This window comes from Gallinula chloropus (genome assembly GCF_964237585.1).
Source record: "Gallinula chloropus genome assembly, chromosome: 1".
Classification (NCBI taxonomy): Eukaryota; Metazoa; Chordata; class Aves; order Gruiformes; family Rallidae; genus Gallinula; species Gallinula chloropus.
Genome location: NC_140085.1, coordinates 131,810,980 through 131,831,849, shown reverse-complemented (window position 1 = coordinate 131,831,849; position 20,870 = coordinate 131,810,980).

The following is a 20,870-nucleotide window of genomic DNA, read 5'->3' as shown; positions in this document are numbered from 1 at the left end:
CTGCATTCCTCTAGTCACCAGCAACTTACATTTATAGATATTTGGCTGCTGTTGCCATCCTGTGGCTACACTTTCAAGATCTTTGTCACCTCATTCTTGTACTTTTTGGGGTCCCTTGGGCGTTCTTCAACATTCTTCATGCTAACATAACTGATATGTAACAACAGCACAACCTAGTCACATAAACATCCTTCTTCTAGGGACATTAATAACTCACTCTACAAAAGTGGTGATCCATTACAAGGCAGGTAGATGGATAGTTACATATAGATATAATGGTTTCTTAACTACTTACTATTAATAATCCTTATAGTAATTATATAAAAAATACTTGTATGTTACCAAAAGAGCTTTAAGGCTCTTTTTATAGCTGGTGCAACATAGCTGGGGCAAGAGGGAGGTGGCACAGTGCACAGCTCCCTTGAGCATCCTGAGCTCGAGCCTCAGCCACTCTTCAATTTGTAAATCTAGAGATTTTCTTTTTCTAAAAAAGAAAAAAGAGGAATAGATTTAGATAGTGTCCATTGTGACCTAACACAGTGGCTTTATTCAGGAAGGTGAAATGATTCAGACAACTTACTGTCTAGTATTTAGATACCCCGGCTTTTCCTATAGACACCAGAGAGAGGCAAGTGATGCCGGCTTTAGAACAGGCAAAAAGAAGGATCCAGCTGTTGGCCCCATCTCTGTCCTCAGGAGAGCTAGAGAGGCCTGCACAGGCATGTGAAAGCAATGAAGGACATGGCAGGTTAGCCTTCCCTCTTGCAGGCCCTTGGTAGGCAAGGTATTCGGAGAACAGTTTCTCCCCCTCAGAGAAGCTGGGTAATTTCACAGCAATTTAACTGAGCTGAAATACTGAGCAAAAAATAAGGGGTGAGATCAAAGCTTTATGATTCTCTTTAGTACACGTGCTGCACATTATCATATGCATGAACATAATTTTCCACAGGCTGATGCTTTTAATCTATTCCAAACATTCAAAAACTCTATTTCCAGACAAACTACTGAGCACAGGATATGCCTGTACAATTTTCAGCTTGGAAGACACAGTCATGTGACACTCCTGTGCATTTATCTAGGTAAAGTATGAGTACACCGAAATTCTCAAACCGCACTGTGGTGGGTTGCCCCCAGCCAGCAGCCAAGCACCCACTCACCGGCTCCACTTTCAACAACAGCTTGAAACAAAAAGCTGCCTGCAGAAACAAAGCAAAATATGTAGTTTGCAGCACTCAAAATGGTTCCTTGGGAAGACAAACACCATAACCACAGATGTACGCACTTCCTCCTCCTTTTCTTGAGCTTTCAAGGCCAGGTTGGATGGGGCCCTGGGCAACCTTGTGTAGATCCAGGCCTGGAAGTTAGTGGCCCTGCCTGTACCAGGAGGTTGGAACTCTATGATCCTTGGGGTCCCTTCTAACCCATGCCATTCTATGATTCTATGATTCTAAGATCTCTGCAGGCTCATGCTGGAGCAGGTTTGCTGGGGGACTTGTGACTCAGTGACATGGCTGGAGCAGCCTGCACCCCATGGAAGTGGCCACACTGAGGCAGTTGATGAGGAGCTGAAGCCCTCATGGCTTCATGGGAAAGGACTCATGGAGAAGTTCATGGACAACTGTCTCCCATGGGTGAGACTTCACAGTGCAGCAAGAGAACAGTGTGAGGAATGCCCGCCCCGCCCCAGCCAAGAAGTAAAACAACTTGTGAGGAACTGACCAAAATCCCCATTCCTCATTCCCTGCCCCTCCCCGTGCCACAGTGAGACAGGGAAGAAGGGAGAGAAATCATGACTAAAATGAAGTCTGCTAAGAAGGGAGGGGTAGAGGAGGTGCTTTGAGATCTGGTCACACTTCTCATTACCTGAGTGAGGACCTGACCTGACTGGGTGTGCAGTGCAGTGTAGTAAATTAGATAGTTTTCTTTAGTCTGTTGTGCCCGTGACACTGATTGTGGAATGATCTCTCCCTGTCCTTATCTCAACTCCTGAGCCTCTCAGTAGATATTTTCTCCCCTGTCCAGCTGAAAAGGGGAGTGATAGAGTGGCTTTGGTGGGCATCTGGCCTCCAGCCAGCATCAAACCACCACAACTGCCCATGTCACTTCAGGGGTGATGAGCATTCCTGCCTAGCTGCTGATTCAGTCATGAGGCAGGATGTCATCCTCTAAATATCCCACAATAAGTCCTATACAATCATTAACTTATTTTCCTCTGCACCTCACAGTGTGTCCCACCCCTAGACTGAACCACACCTTAGTCCAAAATATAATGTGGAGACCTGTTCCTGGTGACTCCTCATGAAGGGTTTCATGCCTGGATACTGGGGCTGAGGTCCTGTTGGGGCACCCCTGGGAGGACCCAAGACAGGGATTTTCTTGGCTTTTTGAGTCCTTAATTTAGGTTCCCACCTGCCCTGGGCTCCTTTAGGCTCAGGGAGATGGGCCTCTGATGGACTGATGGCTCCTGGAATGGGCCTGGGAGTAGCCAGGATAGTATGTGAACTGGACTTCCCCTGACACTGTCTTTCCTGCTCCTTTGTAGGTATGTGGACCACCTTACTTACATAACAGATTAAAATAAAAATCTTCTATATGTTTCTGGCGACAGCTCTAGAAAGGAGCTGAGCATGGATTTAACATACATGAGTATGCACCCTGGTGAACAAAGCAACCATGCCTCCACTGGTGTCGGCTAGCCTATATGACTAACTTTTGGAAGACAGGTTGAGGTCTGTTGGATGTCTTGCTGGTCTAACAGCCAAGGGGTTTTATGCATTAAATAATGACATCCTTTATTCTATCATCATGAAAAACTTTACCTCACCAGATGCAGATGACTTCAGTCAGTCAGCTTGTGTGGCACCCAGCACAATGCAAGGAGATAACTGATGTGATCTGTCTTTCATCTTGTGCCCAGCCTTGACAGTCACTCTCCGAGATTCCTCATGCTGCCTTCAGTCTGCGGATTTCTTCCCTTGGGAATACAAATGCAGAGTAGACAAGATAAATGACATTAGCATAAACCAGAGATAACTCTAGTCTGCAGGACCTTTTGTTGGTATGTCATATGGCAAAGCAAAAGCCAACCCTTACCATGTAGGGATCTTTCTACTGGAGCCATATCCATTTAACAGAAGCTGATGTGTCCTCATCTCTCCCCATGAAGCAAAATTCAAATGAAAAGGAATGAATTGCATTTCAAAGGCTGGGGGAGGGAAGACTTGTGTGTCCAAAAAGAAGCTTCTTTCATCTGCTAGTTTCCTCTCAAGCACCTGTAATATTAACACGACCAGGACCCTTCAGACTGGCCCTCTGCTCATTAATCTCTGCTTAGCATGTGTGCATTGAAAGCTTTTCTCTTTCTCTCATCAGTGAGACAATGTCTAAGTGCAGAATGTTGGGTTTTTTCTATTAAATGTAAATGCAAAAATAGAATTTTCTTGGAAAATCAGCTCGCTGTCTGCCACATAATTCCTGAGATCAAAGCACAGACATGCTTTAGTGACAATAGACAACTTAATCTGATATTTGAGAAATAAAATTAAGCAAATTATGTAGATGGTAATTTTTTTACCAAGAGGTAAAAGAAAAACCAAAAAAAGCATTGTATCTTAGATATGTTTCTACTTTGATATTCTACCTAAGTGGAATTTTTCAGAAATAAAAAAATCACACCCTTTCTTTTAAGCATCTTCATGCATAGTTTTCTCAACTGTGGGACTTTGGGAAGGGGGAGGGAGTTTCAGACATTCAGTGTCCCTGGTAAAAGCTCCCCTTTAGTGTCCAACATATCCATAACAAAGGACTGGGAAAGGGGATAGAGCGCGAAAGGGGGACATGCAGCTCATTGCATGCACCATCCTGCTACCTAAGTATGTCTGTACTAGCACAGAACAAACTTGGAATTCTGTGCTATGGACATTCTTTAATATCTAAGTAATTAGTGAGCCTCTGTGTGATCTAATGTTGTTTGAAAAGCTGAAAATATCAACATATTCATGCTCCATGACAATATGTTGACCTCAGGGGTCCTACATGAGTCACAGTCACAACAGAGGAGTGAGACTGTGGCAAGCAGTGGGGGCAAGGCAAGCCCCACAATGAAAGATGGCAGAAGTTACTTTAAGAAGCTCAAGTTAGGAGTTCAGTTAGAAACCTTTCTCTTGTGCCATGCAACCCTTGCAGGTACACCATTGCGAATCAGGATGCAAAGGCAGACTGTCAAAAGGGGCGCCTTACTCCTTCCCAAAGTGGGCTGGTGTAACTCAGGCATTTCACATGGACCTTTTAGAAATGTTTGTTTCTTGCTTGTTTCTCTCTAGACTTGTTTCATTTGTGGCTAAGAACAAATTCCTTCATTTCAGCTCTCACTTAAGCAGTGTGGGGTTTGGCAGTCACCTCCAGAAACACAGAACCGGTGAGAGTGCTCCTGGAAGAAGTGCAAGAGAGGAACAAAAGGCTTCAATCACAGTACCTCAGACTTTTGAAAGAGCGTCAGTCTAAATCTATTTATATAAAGTCGGGATCATTTGGTCAATCCATCCCATTAACTCCAGGTACTTCACAGAGGTGAACACATTAGGATCTCCTCCATGGGCAATGCCACCTTAGGGAACTGTCCGACTCTCCTGTCTCACAGACCCCACAGGAGGTGAGGGCAGTTTCCAGGCTCATACAGAAGCCATGTGCACCAGGGGCAACTCTGGGCACAGTCCAGCCTCTCTGAGGATGCTGGAGGTGACAAGGAGTGGATAAGGACACTTCTCTCACCACAGCAGTCGATCCAGAGGGAGTTTCAGAAGCACAGAAGGATGCTTTCCATGGCTTGCAGCAGGGAGAGACTGAGCAGGCATTAGCTTTGCACCCATTAGACCTCTGCAGCCACACTGCTATCCAGCTGCCTTTGAGAAGATGCAATTCTTGCATGATGACAAAGCTATAATGCTGAGAAGACTAGGAGCAGTGTTTGGTATATTTCTTTCTCATGACAGAAGAATAACAAAATAAATATAGGTAGAAAAGTTACAGTAAAAGTCATAGTGAAGGGGGATTACAGGATATATTGTTTTGGTACAAAAGCAGTTGTTACTTTGGTTATTACGGAGCCCCTCAGTCCCTTGGTATTTATGATGTATCTCAAGGGTCATTAATAAAACTACCTTTCATGAACAGTACTTTCACTGGCCACCACATTACAGTTACAATTTTCACAAATAATGTAATCATCTTGTTCTTCAAGAAAGAATCAAATGATTCTTATTTTTCTTTAAAAGAAACTCAGAAACCAACCTTTGTGTCTTTCCCTTTTTATACATATTTTTTTCCTCAGAAAACATTTGTTCTTGCTAGTGCAAAGGACTTGTGTAGGCTGAACAAAAATGCCAGTGAAGTTCTCAGAAAGTATTCTACTTACTGCAATGGGAATAGCTTCAGGCATGTTAAACTCACGTTCCATTACATCTCCTTCATTTACTGTATGATGATGGAGAAAAGGAATTAATCTCACATCCCTTCAAGCCTTTTCTGTCACTAAGCAGTTGGTAATGTTTTATTCCCTTCTCCTTGGGTGGTTAATTTTTACTGGCAGTAGACAAATGTAATTACCTTCTTTCTGGTACAGTTCTAGGCTATACCTCATATCCCAACCATACCAGGAGCATCAAAATTCCCTACCACAAGTATTTCAGCATACATATATATACATATATATTATATATTAGATTCAGCAATGCCTTTTCCCCTGCAGCAATAAATCTGGCCTTTGTGAGCTGGTATACCATGAAATATAATCTGTACATTCAAATGTGGATAATTCCTTTGCAGAATTATATTTTTTCCCCATTCGCCATCCATTTGCAGGCTATGTAAACTAATAGATACCAGATCCTAATTTCTGTTCAGGTCAAGTATTATATTAGCATTCTTGGAACTCTGTCTCATTATTGCACCTTGCCTATATAAGATGAACATTTTTGTTTAGGAACAGATGTCATCTTATATTGATGAGATTCTCCTGCTCCTAACAATTGGTATGAAACCATTGAGCATTTCCTGCATAGAAATGCACAGCCCTTTCTGTAATGAGCCATTCAGAATCCACATGGAAAGCTAGGAAGAAAATCACCTTCTCCAAAAGCTAAAATGACGTATTAAAACTTGCACAACATGGTATTGTGTAAAAGAAAATTAGAGCGTTCTTGAAGATAAGCCTTTGAGAACATCCATGAGCACTGCAGTACATGCACAGCCCTGTGTGTGCAGTCCCTTACCTCTCCAGCATGATGCGAAGGCCAGCATTTTAAATTGCTTAATCACTTTCTTGCATAGAGAATAAGCCAAACCTGTTCAAAATTGCACAGGGTCTATTTCTGGCCCTTGAGTTTAAAGCTTGCTGGTTTTTACCTCAGAATGCCATTGTCTTCCATTTGTTTTCCCTGTTTTGCTTTGCAGTTGTTATGTGTCAGGCCACTCTCTTGGGAAAACACATGGGAATACCACTCTGCAGCAAATGGAGAAGGAATCACTTGCAAAAGTGAAGTTGATCTGTCTCATCCCCACCCCACACTGATGGAGAGAGAGCCCTGTCTGATCAGTGCCCAGTTACTTCTCAACATTTTTTGACAAGCACCAAGCAAAGGCAATTCTTTCAGCCTCTCAGAGGAGATATTTTTGAGTCATCTGTCAGACTAACATTGCCTCCCAGCTTTTGGCATGCTCAGTTCCTCTGCACTTTTCAAGGGGATTTTTTTTTTCAACACTTCTCAAGCTGGAATAGCCAAAAGTTAGGAAAATTATCCAAAGGACAGTAGTCTTCACCAGGGGGCTTGGGTGCTGCTGAAGACCCAGAACCCATGCAGGGGCCATGTCCACCCCTTCCCCACCTTACAGCAGTTCTGGCAGATGTCTCAGTGCCGGTGCTGTCTTCAGGCAGTGGGTCAAGGGAAATTACAGGAGCCACTGGAAATGGGCACGGCCCTGTCCACACTTTCCTTTTCACACATCATTTAGCCTTGAAGCTCCCTGAGCAGAATTAGTGTGTTGAAAAAGTGTCCTCCTTACCACCATGGCCCTGCTCTGGTGAAAGGGAGAGAGAGAAGGGCGAAATGGCTTTACAGTTCCCAAAGATCTTTATGAAATTTCACACAGATCAGAGGGTGTATTTAAGGAATGCTGTGTCCATCTCACATGGGCCAGAGTGTGTGAGGGAAGCTTTAAGGATTTGTCCTTGCCCTGTGATGAGGAACTCCTGGAGATACAGTTCCCAGTGCTCTCATGTCTGCAGGGGTCCTGACCACCACTTTGCTTTCCTGTTTTCTTCTGAGACAGAGTGAAACTCCACTGGGGAACACCAGGCAGTGTATACACCACTGAAGCTCTGGGAGAAATAAGGGTCTTGCTGGGAAAAAGGCAAAAAACAAAACTGAAAACAATCTTAGTATCTGGTTGCTAATTAATTGGGGGCAGGGGAGGCGGGGCAGGGGGAAGGTTCTTTTTTAACACAATCGCCACAGTTCAGTCACCAACACAGAGGCATGTAATGTCATTTGAAATGTCCTGGTGTCCTACAGATCTCCCCACCTGACAGATGCTGCCCCAACAGGGTACAACCCTCCCGTGGCTGTATATTCACTAGTCCCGTGCAGATATCTCAACGATCAAAAGCAGCAAAAATCACACCATGTTCAAGCATCTTAATCAATCTCTGCGTGTCATCTGCTTGCAGAGCTAGAAGAAAATCTTACAAGATCACAGAGTCACAGATACTAATTAATGTCAGGTTATTTCAATAATTTTAGACATCCTTGTGCTTTTGCAGGCCAGACAGGTTTCCAGTGACTCACGTTACACACCTTTACAAGTCCTGAAGATCTGCAGGGGCAAGAAGTATGATTTCCTGTCTTTGCCCAGTAATAAAGGAGTTCACTATTAACTCAACATGTATATTCAGAGTTGAGCCACTCACTTGCCTAAGTACCTTTTTGCTTTATAAATCATTCCATAATGTCCTGGGTTTTGGCTGAGATAAGCTCAAAGTATACTTAATTATGTTAAAGAGTTATAACCAAATCCAAAACAGACTTCCATTAAAGTTTTATTGGAGGAACTAAGTTTAGAACTGAGACTGCGTTCATTTGAACCAGCATCCAATTATCATCTGTTCTTCTGCCAGGTTCCTTGTCATTGACGTACCTATGTGTGCACAGCCTTAGTAATCTCCTTCTGCAGTTAACAAAAAAACGTAGACCCTCCAGACTCTAGGACTCTCAACGTGGATAAATATAAAAGGCCAGGAAGGAAATTTACACAATGAATCTTTAAGCATCTACAACTTTCCTTCTTCCTCAATACATTTTTGATCACTTCAACTAATTCTCTTTAAGAAAACAGTCATGCTTAGCCCAGAAGGTATCAGAATAGCTCCCTCAAACAGATGTTCTGCCTCAGGACAAGTATCTTCCATCTCACTCTAAGGAAACATCACTTCGATGGTCTAAAACACAGTGTTATGGTCACCTTAGACGTGGGAAATGAAAGAACACACAGAAGAGTGAATCCAGCTTTGGGGCAGAGAAGCTTCTGCTTGAGCCCAGATGAAACCCAGGGCCAAGTGCTGTGCAGTTTAGACATCACCAATCTTCTTCAATGGTGAGAGCAACACAGACGTGAGCCAGTCCACACCGTGGCCGTGCAGCCAGGGAAATCCCTTACCTGGCCTTGTCATTGAAAGCTTATGTGTCCTACTAGAGAAAACTGAGGACAGCGGAGTGTTTATTTTAGGTGGCACTGGGCACCTCTAAAAAAAGCCATGTGCTCCTGGGTACCAATGACTGCAGCATGGATTTGTGAATCCCATCCACAAATACAAAGGGGTTAGGGGGAAAATTCCAGGTCACGTGGGTTTTCCCTTTCCTGCTCCTGTCCTCATAAAACTGAGTCACAGAGAATTCCTCCGGGCAGGCCAAGGGTGAGAAAATCCTCATGATGTGCATAATGGGAAGCCTCACTGCCCAACCCTTTGAGGTACTTTGGTATAGATTGGGAGGGGAGAGGGGCGGGATAATATCTCTCAGTGTTTCTTGTCAGTTATGTGTTCTTTCATATTGAAGGAAAAATATATAATTTCTCTTGGCAGATAACCCAAAATGTTTCTGATTATCTGTTTGGTGAAAAACATTTATTAACACTCAGAAATTGCAATGTATAAAATCACAGCTTTTAATTGAAAACCAGCATTGATGTATCTAGCTGGAAAGGGAAATATGGTTTGTGATACTAGCAGTGGGCTAGTTATTTACTAATGTTTTTATACATACATTGCACCCATTAGCAAGCCATTGACCTATATAAGTAAGGTATGACTGCAGTTAACCATTACTGCTCCTGAGCCAGTACTCTTTTGACATGCAGGCTGTCCTCTTTAAGCTCAATGCTTATGCTTACATGTGAAAATATGAGCTCTCTTTTTCATATTATTTGCCTTTTTACGTTATGTGCAGAAAACAAGAAGAGCAGCACGGCTGAAACCCTCCAGCGTGTCCCAGAGAGCTAAGAAAAGCCACCAGCCACCCTGCTAATGCGATGAGAACTCACATGCAGAGCTGCTAACTGCGTCCCTGCAAAAAGCCTCCCCTCTGCTAATACATCTCTGCTCACTGTGTTCATACCATTGCTTACACACACACACACACACACATGCACACAGTGGGGGTGAGCACGGAGCAAAAAAAGTGTCCTCAGTGAAGTCAAATGTAATGCCCTGGTGAGTTAAGCAGTTTGCCTCAGGTCTTGAAGTCAATGTGCCCACATAAAATTACATCTAAACTGCAGGCCTGTGCATAGCATGGGGTGTTTGCATTTCAGTTTACCCTGGAGGGAACCCCGGGAATGTCAGTGTGTCAGAAGTCTGATATAGGCTCTGTACGTCACCGCTCCCGCGGCTGAGGCATGAGGGATGTGCCCCCACCACGCTGCTGCGATCCACGACCAGCCTGCATTCCCCAGGCACAGCAACCCAGCTAAACTCACCTTAAAGGAAAAGCAAAGTCATATTTATTATCAGAGAAGACAATGGCAAATAAATTTATTTATGGAATTGGGAAAAAAATGATAAAAAATAAAAAGAAGAAAGAAAACTAATAATAATGGCCAACTGAAGCATTCATCTGTCCTCATCTGCTCTGCCAGGAGTCACTTGCAGATGTGGCTGCCATGGAAAAATCCTCTCAAGTAAATACTTATCAGAGCATTATTTTGGAGATCCTACCTCTTCCTGTACTCACAGTTTCCTGATTGAAAAAAAAAACCCAAACCCCATCTCTCAGTAGTTATGAACCTTCAAAATCTCTTCCACCTCTCAAGCATTCCCCTTTCCAGCTATTATCGTCAGAGTTTGTGCCATATTGCAGCTTCATTTCTTTTTTCCTTTCCAGCCAGCTGGCACAGTGGGGTCTCAGAACCATGGGATTACTTAGGTGGGAAAAGACCTTTAGGATCACCAAGCCCAACTGTTAACATAATACTGAGCCGTGGGGAACACCGCTTGTGACCAGCCACTTGGTGCCCAGGTTAGTGTGTCACTAAGCACTGTGCCTGCTGCCCGCAGCAGCTAGCCAGGTCCCAACTGATGTCTAATCGCTGAGGGCAGTGTAGCAAAGTAGGTCATTTTGCTGAACTTTCACAATTCCACCACCACGCCATTTCCAGGGCCGGCTCGGCCAGCCCTGTGTTTCATCACAAAACTTCCAACATGATATATTTACTGTTTCTTTAGATAAAGCAGCACTTCACTAACACCCTGTTCAGCAGTTTCTCCCACTCCCCAGGTAAGAGCATCCAAACACATGCCTTAACAGGGTCAAACAGCAGAGCAGAAGGGAGAGCTATGAGTCTGTTGTCTCAGTCTCAGTGCAGTCTGCCCTGGTTAATCACTTTGCTTGGGATGAGGATGAAGAGGCTCAGAGTGGTGGGAACAAGCCCAGAACAAGATGGGTTTGCACTCAGCTGCCTATGTCCATGTTCATTGCCTGGGACACTTGCGCCCTGCAGACCCTCACGTTCCCTTTATGAAATCCAGCCCTGAAAATGGGGAGCTTTAGCACAAGAGAGGCTTAATCCCCACTTCCCAATGTCCTGGCTAAAGTTTTGGCCTCGAGCACTCAGCGGGACCATGGGAGGTAACATTACCCCACCATGCCCAAGGAGTAAACCCTGTCATTGTGATTCAGGAGCCCTTCAGAGATGCTGGGGCAGCCTGACCATGCACCCAGCACCTTCCCCTCAATGCTGTTTCCCTGCTCACAGCATGAAAACAAAACCCACTACCAACCAGCAAAGTGCAGCAGATCGAAAGCCGACCCTTCCTGCAGGGACTATGTGTTTCTCTAATTAGGGCACCTTCCAGATATCTCTGGTTTTAACTGCTATGGCAACAGGCGGTATGAACATTAACAAATCGAACGGGAGGGGAGGGGAGGCTCCGAAACAAACAGAGAGCCCACGTTACATGAGTGGACGCTGCAAAGTGACGCAAATGCCAGCGAGCCTAGAATTGATTTAATAAGTGATATGCAACAGGGACAAACAGGGTACGAGGTATAAAGACTTATCAGCTGAATCCTGGTAAGTTGTGGCTCTTGTAATTATCACAACAACTTGAAGTGCAGGTGTGCTGGTCAGAGTAACCCGCATTTGCTTCCTACAACAAACCCAAGCAATCATTTGTCGATGTAAAAAGGTCTGTAAAGAAAATTCAGGTCAGGGCAGCAGTGCTAAAGTGGTTTCTGTTTCTCACAGCTGCAGTGCTTTCCTGGAGGAGCTGTCATGTCTGGTTCCCCTGGGACCAGAACCTCCTGCTCTCCAAAGACCCAGAGGGCAAACATGGGTGCTGCAAAAGTAGCTCTAAAGAAGGACTGACAAGCAAGAGAAAAAGAAATACAGCTTTTATTCATCAGTTACCAGCAAATGTAGGCATAAAAAAATCAGAAGAATGCAAGGCAAATCTATTTCGAGAGAGAGAGACTGTAATATGAGATAATATACTGGAAATATGCTTAATATACTGGAATAATACCCTGGAATATACTTGACTAATGACATGTGATTCCTACTCATTCTCCTTACTTCTTCTCATTTCTAGGTGGGAATCCAGTTCACTTTTATGCCTCTTTACAGATGTGCCCTTGGTTTTGCACTGTGTTGGGACTACCACAAAATATATGGAACAGTTTGAGACAGGGACAAACACAGTCCTTTCTTACCTCACCCCCATTAACTGCAAAGACATTTTTCTGGCTTTCTCTTCTTAAGTTCTTTTTTTAACACATATGTACACTAAATTCATGTACACACAGAGCATGATGCAACTAAATCAAGAAAAGGCAAAGTTGCTTTCTCCTAGAAAATAAACACAGAATGATTGCTACCATGGATTCTTAAGCACTGGAGTGCTGCTTGTCTACTCACTACTGCTCCACACTCACTACTGTTACTTATCATGTAGCTATTTATAGTTATGCAAATATAACTAACTAGTCATTGTGTGAACAGGTATCAAACTCCATCAGACTGCCTGTCCCTCAAGCAATCCCCTAGGAAAACCTTCAAGGATCAATACACGTTTCACTTATCCCTCAATAGTTGATACTCCTGCCTTTCAAACCTGGAGAAGAAAATACAGACCAGTAAGGTCTGTGTGCTCCTGAGGGTGCAGCTGAGCAGCTGACATCAGTCCTGAGGGAGTGTGAAGACACTAATAATAATCAGTTATTTAAAAGTTACTATATTGAAAGAATACACATTCATTTAAGAAATTCCAGAAAGAAAAGAAAAAAATAAAAGAAGACATTAGCTTTGAAGCTGAACTTGGTTTGTCCAACATTGTCAGAGACTGTAAGGGCCTCCTAAGGTTTACCTGCTTCTCAGGGCTCACAGGGCCCCAACTAATAATGGGCTGCCACCTTCCCTGCAGCACTGCCATCTCCTAAGCACACCCATCACCAGGAAGGGAGGCTCTGTTCACCAGAGCTCCACAAACTCCTCATGAGCCATCCAAGCAGAACCTTCATTTTTGGAAACTAGTTTGCTCTTCAAGTAACTTATTATCAGTTTAACTTGAGTTAGAGATAAGGTGTGAGTGGTGCTTTTAGTAGAGATGCTCTTGAGCTATACAGTAACAGTGTAAACATTCACAAGGGGAAACCAGCTTCATTGGTTTCAACATTGAAATTTGGTCCCCCACAGCAGACATAATAAGTTCTTCCAGTGCTGAAAGAATTAATATTTAGTGTACAGTTCAGAAAAGAGAATTTTTACTATTTAAAGGCTGAAGTTCATACAGCATGCCTGTGAAAGACAAGGCTTGAATACCTATGGATTCAAACATGTTCTTTCTGAAGCATAGGAATCCTCTGCTCAAGTAGTTCCCTACACATACAGTTTTCTAATTCTCTCTTAACAGGCATAAATAAACCATATTTTTAGTCCAGACTGTTCCAAGTTTTATCAGCAGAATACTGTGTCTCATATACTCTTCCAAAGTCCAAATACAAATCCATGCTGAAAATAAACTACTTCCTTTGTTAGCTCGACTCACTGGGACTTTCTTGCCTGTTGGGTTTTTTAAGTCTAAATGCTGCTTTTTAAACTCTTTTTCTAACTGCTTTTTTTTTTTAAACTAAGCACTTAGCGTATTTATGGACTTGAAAAGGTAAGTGGGTTCTCTAAAAACCTTCTGTAAAGACCAAACAGAACTCAAGGAAAGGTCAGCCTTGCCTCAGGTTTGCCTGTTCATCTGACATAACTGCAAAATGAAACAATTCTCTTAAAGTCAGAAAAGAGATGCAGGACAAAGGGAAGTTATTCCTGTGTATGACATGGGTTTTCCTGTCCTTACAGGTCAAGTTAGCCAAGTGCTCTGCTACATTTCATCCAATTTCCTCGAGAGGTCTCAGGACTTCTAGAGAAGCTGCTGCAAGGAGTGCAGACAAAAAAGACCCAGCATGTGTTTTGCAGGACTGCAAATACCAGTGATCCCAAGGAGCAGAATTGTTGTGAAGTGGGATCAGTACCTGAGACCAAGCCACACTGGGCAATGAAGTTACACTGCTCATCACAGCTGAGCCTTTGTTCCTGCAGCAGCACAGGCAGTCCCAGTATGGTTCCCCCTCTGAACCAGAAGGGTTTTTTTTCCCAGTTTGCACCTAGCATGAGCTCTTTGGACTACTGGCACTGTACTGCAACCATGCAGTGCCATGCTGCCGGCTGCTTCCCTGCTGAGACCTCCTTGGCAGGACTGAGGCATTGTCATAGAATTGTTTTGGTTGGAAAAGACCTTTAAGAACATCAGGTCCACCCACTAACCTAGCACTGGCAATCCCACCACTAAACCAAGCCCCTAAGCAACATATCTACACGTCTTTTAAACATCTCCTGGGTCAGTCACTCAACCACTTCCCTCGGCAGCCCTTTCCAGTACTTGACAGCTCTTTTGGTGAAGAAATTTTTCCCAATATCCAATCTAAACCTCTCCTGGTGCAACTTGAGGTGATTCCCTCTTGTTCTATCATTCTCCCAAATGAGCCCAGTGCTGAGAAGTGATAGAGCCTGACCTGAGTACTGACATGCAATGCTTAAAGAGTAATTTCAGCTCTGTCTGGTAAAGCATTATTGCCCAAATAATCCTTTGAATCAGGAGAGAAAGAGCAGCTTCCCCTTTGCCAAGCATTGCTGCCAGAGCACAAAGTGCAGGGAAGAGATGACTAGAAAGTTGTCAGGAGAACCCTGGACCCCATATCTGAGTGCTGAAATAACCTGTTGTCAAGCAAGTTATGCATATAGTTTATCTATTCATGTTTTCAGATGTAAAAGTGTCTACTCCCCAAACATGAGCACCTATAACTTTCGAGGTTCATACAGACCTAGGAGGAAAGCCTGATCGAGTCACATAATCTATACCTGTGGCAGAAAAGGGAGCAAGGTTCAGGGGAGGGACCAGTTCACAAGAACAATGTGGGCTTTCCAAATTATACATGTGTCCTGAAGGGCTTTGTAATGCCTCAGGACAGGGAAAGGAGCAGGTTCGTATTTTGCCTCCCCCTTTTCCCTAGGGGAAACTGATCTACAACAATCTCTGTTAAATTCTGCCATTTTTTGGCCCTAATTCATCCTTTTTATGGCAAACTCTGACTTTATCAATTACTGATTTACCCATGACTCCCAGAACAGTACAGAAAGTCCCTTGGAGGCTTTAAGTACAAAAGCATCTGGATTAGAAGTGGAACAGGGGTGGGAAATTTCTGGGAGATTGTAAAGGAGAAGAAATAGTAAACAAGAACAAAGCCTCTCTTAATCCACCAGCATCAGATCTTAATCTGATCTCAGCAGGGATCCTAGCTGCCCCTGAAGTCAGTGAAGTCACTTTTCACTCTGCAGTTCACTCAATCTCACTTGGTGAAGTACTTCATCCCACACCAGTGGTTCGTGGCCCACTTTTCCTGCGCCCCACAGTCACTGGGGGTCCTCTGCCAGAGAAGCAAGGGGAAGGAGAGCAGGGGCCTTGGGGTGGTGGAGGACCAGATCTGGAGCTGGTGGTCTGAGGAAAGATGGGCTCAGGGCAGCCTCAATGAAACATGATGCTACATCAGCAAGGATGGCCAGGAATCTCTGCTTGAGGAGTTTGGGTCAGGAAAAACATTTTGTTGTTTTGTAGACTTGACACCAGGAAAGAGAGTATTGGTTTAAACATCCCAAACCTGTGGGGAAAAACAGGAGCCCTCTGTGGGAAAGGACTGCCCGAAGCTCTGGGGTGTGGAGGGAGCCTGGCACAGTGGGAGGGGAGAAACACAGGAACAGGAACAACAGCATCTGAAACTTTGCTCTTTGCTAACATATTTGCCAGCTATGAAAAGTCACAGTGAGGGTAGGTATCACCTCAGTAGGAGGTGGCTCTGATGTCTCCTGACTTTCACACCCTTTGACATGCTGCAGAAATGGCTGCATGGCATCTGGCCTCTCCAGTGCAGCCCTGGAATGGCTGAGGATTTGCAGGTCCAGCTTGTGTCTCCTGCTCCCTGAGGCACTGGCCCCAAGGCACCGGGGCAGGGCTCGGATGCTCTGAGTTTCTGGGTTGCTGGACTTCGTGTTGGGTAGAGGAGATCAGGGGCTTGCCTAGTGGTGGTGGTTCTTACCACAAGCCAAAATTTCTTTATTCTTCCCATATCTGTAAGGAGGAAGAGAAAAGTCACCCACTTGAGACATTTCCAATCTTACTAGCCGAGACCTTAAAGGGAAGTATTTTTCCACTGGTAAATCTTGACTACATTCTCTATTATGTAACATGCTATGGAATAAAAGATACACTCCTGGGTGGCCTAGAAGGGAAAATAAGGTGAAATATCTTTTTTATACTACAAAATATCTCTTGTGGAAATCAAGACTGTGACTGTGGATTCAAGTTGTACTGAAAAGACCTTTAGCTATCACAGTAGAGATATTTTCCTAACACCAGCAGCCCCTTTTTCAATTCCTCTCCCAGTTTCTCTCCTACGGCCCCTAAAATTTAGCTATTACAGAGCAGCATAGAGACTCTCCCTTGCAGCTGCAAGCTGGTTTTATTTTTATTTGGACTTATGCCTTCTGGTTAGTAGTCATACAGAGAAAAAGGCACATTTTCTTTTTTCAGGCCAAGGGTGCACTGCTGGGTGTGACACCAGACAGGTACCGTCCTTTCAGAGAGAAACAGATTCAAGTTGGAATAAGTGGAGTGAGGGGAAGTCACGTATGACACTCCACACCCCTTAAGTGTTGGTCACTTTTCTTGTTTAGGGCAAAGAGGGCACTCAGGACAAAGAGAGAGCTCTACCTTACCCCTGCTGACTCAATGTGGCCTGACGAGTGCCATTTAAAGTAGTTACTCCGTCCATTAAGTCCATTAAGGTCACCAGGAACTGGTGATTTCATGGTGTCATGGATCAGATCCACATTTATTCAGCTCCAGTGGTCTCCACATATTCTGTTGTCTCCAACTGGTGTTTGGCCTCATCCTGCCCTGACCCTTCACAGGCAAAAGTCAATAGAAACGCTCCTGTGGTTACCAGTCTTTAAGATGATGTTACATTTTTCTCACTTCCACCAGCAGAATAAAACATCTGGGAGTTTTTTTCACAAACATCACTGTGAAGAACGTGAACAGATCTTGTCAGCATCATAGGAACGAACTCTGACAATAACTTGGCTTTGATTTGTGGGGATGATGATTGCATCAGTGAGAACAGAGTAGGCATTTCAATCTTCTCATGCAGCAAGATTTATTCTGAAGACTTAAAATATATTCCGCCACATATGCGTGCGCACATGTACATGCATGTGCACACACACCTCCTCCCACACAAAGAACTGGACTTGCTTAATTTAAAGAACATCAGAATATATTGCCCGTGGGTTCATCCTTGAGGGGATTGGTACACCTTATGTATATAGAGATTTAAATGTAAAAATGCCTGCACTGGCATCACACAAGTCCAGCGGAGGCTACGAAGATGATTAAGGGCCTGGAGCATCTCCCCTACAAGGAAAGGCTGAAAAAACTGGGACTGTTCAGCCTTGAGAACAGAAGACTGCGAGTGGGACACAAGGGGAAGCAGCCAGCCCCTTTTCAGTGGTATGTGGGGACAGGACAAGGGGCAATGGGCTCAAGTTGGAGCACAGGAAGTTCTGCACCAACATGCGGAAGAACTTTTTCACAGTGAGGGTGACAGAGCCTTGGCACAGGCTGCCCAGGGGGGTTATGGAGTCTCCTTCTCTGGAGATATTCAAGACTCATCTGGACGCCTCCCTGTGCGACCTGTCCTGGGGAACCTGCTTTGGCAGGGGGGTTGGACCCGATGATCTCTGGAGGTCCCTTCCAACCCCTACGATTCTGTGATTCTGCGAAGAACAGCCACTGGTACTGTAAAGAGCTGAGCAAGAAATTAATTCTCCTTCTAGGAGCAGACTGGGGTGTGATCTTTCTCTCTAGTGCCAGATCTGCCTCTTTTTAGGATCCCATACATTCCATTCACTTGGAGCTCTTCCATCCCAGCGGCGGGTATCGCGCAACTTGCCACACAGCTGTTGTCAATTAATAACAACGGCATATTCTAATGAAACCAATGGCCTATTAGTTCACATCCTGGTTTATTGTCACGCCTCACCCACGAGAAAACCAATAGGCAGCTGCTCTGTGACTTTAAACTGGGCCCTATTCACTTCCTACCGGGTGTGCCCGGGCTCCAAAATGTATTATGCATGCACACCAACACAAAGGGGCCCCACTCTTCCTTCCAGCCTGTGAAAATAATACACTGGATCTGATGGTTGTATAAATAGTAGTAATTATGCAGAAAACAGCCCGTGTTCCCTTGGTAATGGCGCCTCATTAATTTTGCTGAAACCTCCCTAAATTATAGCAATGAATTCTGCTGTCAGGTTTTGGTTTGGGGTTTTTTGTTTGTTTGTTTTTCCCTTTCATGAGCAAATTGTTGCCATAGAAGAGTAAGACATTGCTACTAGTTTGCTGTGGACATATTGCCCATCAGATAAAACAGCAGTTGGAGAAAGAGCTGGGATGGGTAGTATACACTTAAATTGTGCTTGCTAACAGCTGTAGAGAATGTATTACTTTGACCAAAAAAACCCTCAGTAAGTAATTCCAGAAGTGGTGGAGCCCAGTTTCAAGTGGATTTGTGTCTTGTGAGTTGCTGAATTGCATGAAGGCTGCAGTGTGAACTCACCATGTCAGTAGGTAGCATGAGAGGACATGCTGGGGAGGAAGAAATAATATTGAGTTTATTGAGTAGCTATTTTGGTTATTCTTATGTGCCAGATAAACTCTTTAGGAGCCGACCATTGACAGAGGAGAGGACTCTTGTTGCTGAAACTGTGTATCATACAGCTGAAAGTCAGCCATGAAACACAACTTTGTGGGCCTTGAAGACAACCAGAGTATCCCTTCCATCTCCATATGGATCCTCTGGCAACTAGTACTATTTGAGCTCAGGCTGGAGGATCTTTCTCTGAGCAAGGGTATCAGTGGAAATGCAGTGTCTTTGAGATCATCTGTCAAATTGATTCTGAACCACAAGTTTCAAAGCTTCTGAGAAGGGAGCTGATGGTGGACAGATGTCTGTGCAGAAATGGAGAACGAACTTCGTTTCTTCAGAAACCAGGCTAATAAAGAGATGTGCTTCCATCATTGTCACCTTTCTGGTTCCCAGGGCTAGCTGATAATAATGTCACCAAGCTGATGGACTCTACATAAAAGTCTACATGAATTCCTCTCAAACTGTCTGTCTTTAGAGGTCCAGGCCTTTAATACATGTCTTTCTTTTCCATGGGCAAACACTGGAGAAGTAGCCCTCTGCTCTCTAAAATCAAGCATCACAAAATTTTTCATATGGAAAACTGCTCCAAATCAATGGGTAAAAGGAGTGACTGACATCAGGACAAGTAACCCTTGACAAGTACATTGCTAGAGGTTGATTTGCCTGTGTGCTGAAACAGTCAATGAAAATGTAGCTCTATATATGTGGCCAATGCTCACAGTGAAGCCTGGGAGCAGGAGGTCACAGAGACTCCTTTCTGCTCGTGCATGGAGATGGAGCAAGTAGCTCCAGTGATACTGAACTCAAACAGCCTCAGCGCTTTTCAAAAGACAATTATTTCAAAACATAATTAAGTCTTTATTCCCACTTTCAAATTACTATGAAGGGGTTTCTTCAAAGACTTGGAAGACACTCAAAATTGTTTTGATTACATTTACAAAATATTGGGTAGATAAGTAATTGCTAATAAATATTTCACAAATCAAAGAGGAAATTTTGTCCCTTATTGCTCTTTGTGAAGCCCTAAAAAGGTTTCATTTGGTTTGTGTTTGGAATGTAGCGCTTCCTATGCAAGCTAACACTGGTTGTTAAGTCAAGTGCTTCTAATACATCATATTTCATTCTCTATGCTACTGGAGGCAGTAATGAGAACAGCTAATCAGGTTAACTCACCATTGTTGCCCTGCTGCACATAGAGAAGCACACGGATTCAGCTTTCCCAGGATTGCACTTCAGTTAGTTATTGGTGCATTTCTGAGGGGGTTTTGTCAACCCTTTGTTAATTTTACCTCACCTAACCTTTTTTTTTTTACCACACCTGACCTTTTCCTTGTGAGGAAAATTCCCAAAGAATCCCAAGAATCAGATATGTCATGAGTTTCCCTCACTCACTGCTATGTTCCAGTTTTTACTTTGTCCAGCTTTCATAACTGAGAAGGTTTATGAACACTTTAGTATTTGTTATGCTGTGCTTTTCCATCTCTTGTGATCTGCAAGCTGCAGCTATACGATGTCACTGTTTTGTTTCATGCTGGCTTATTAATTTCTCTCAGAAATTGCATGCCTGTGGTATTTTTTTCCCCAAACAGTCCTCAACAAACATGACTGTGCTAAAGAATCTTGATACAGCAAATAGTTATTTAAGATGTAAAAAGAAGTATTCAAATACCATCTGAAAATAATGAAGACAGAAATTATGTAGAGGAAGTAATTGGCATGAGTATGTCTTATTTCTAAAAAGGGCACAAGTGAGAAGGTTGGAGAACCCTAGGGAAATCCCTGGACCAGGTGTCCTTTCTGAGGCACTGCTAGAAGTATACTGTTTGTTATACACCTGTACAGCCACGTCACTGCTTTCAAACTCAGTTATCCAGACGTTTAGAAACAGAGTATATAGGGACTGCTGACTAGAGGTAGGAGTTCTCAGTGACTGCAAATAATTTAAACCCCCAAGTGGGAAAAATACCCGTTACTGCCTTTCTTTACTGGCTGTTTCATATTATTCGCCTATAT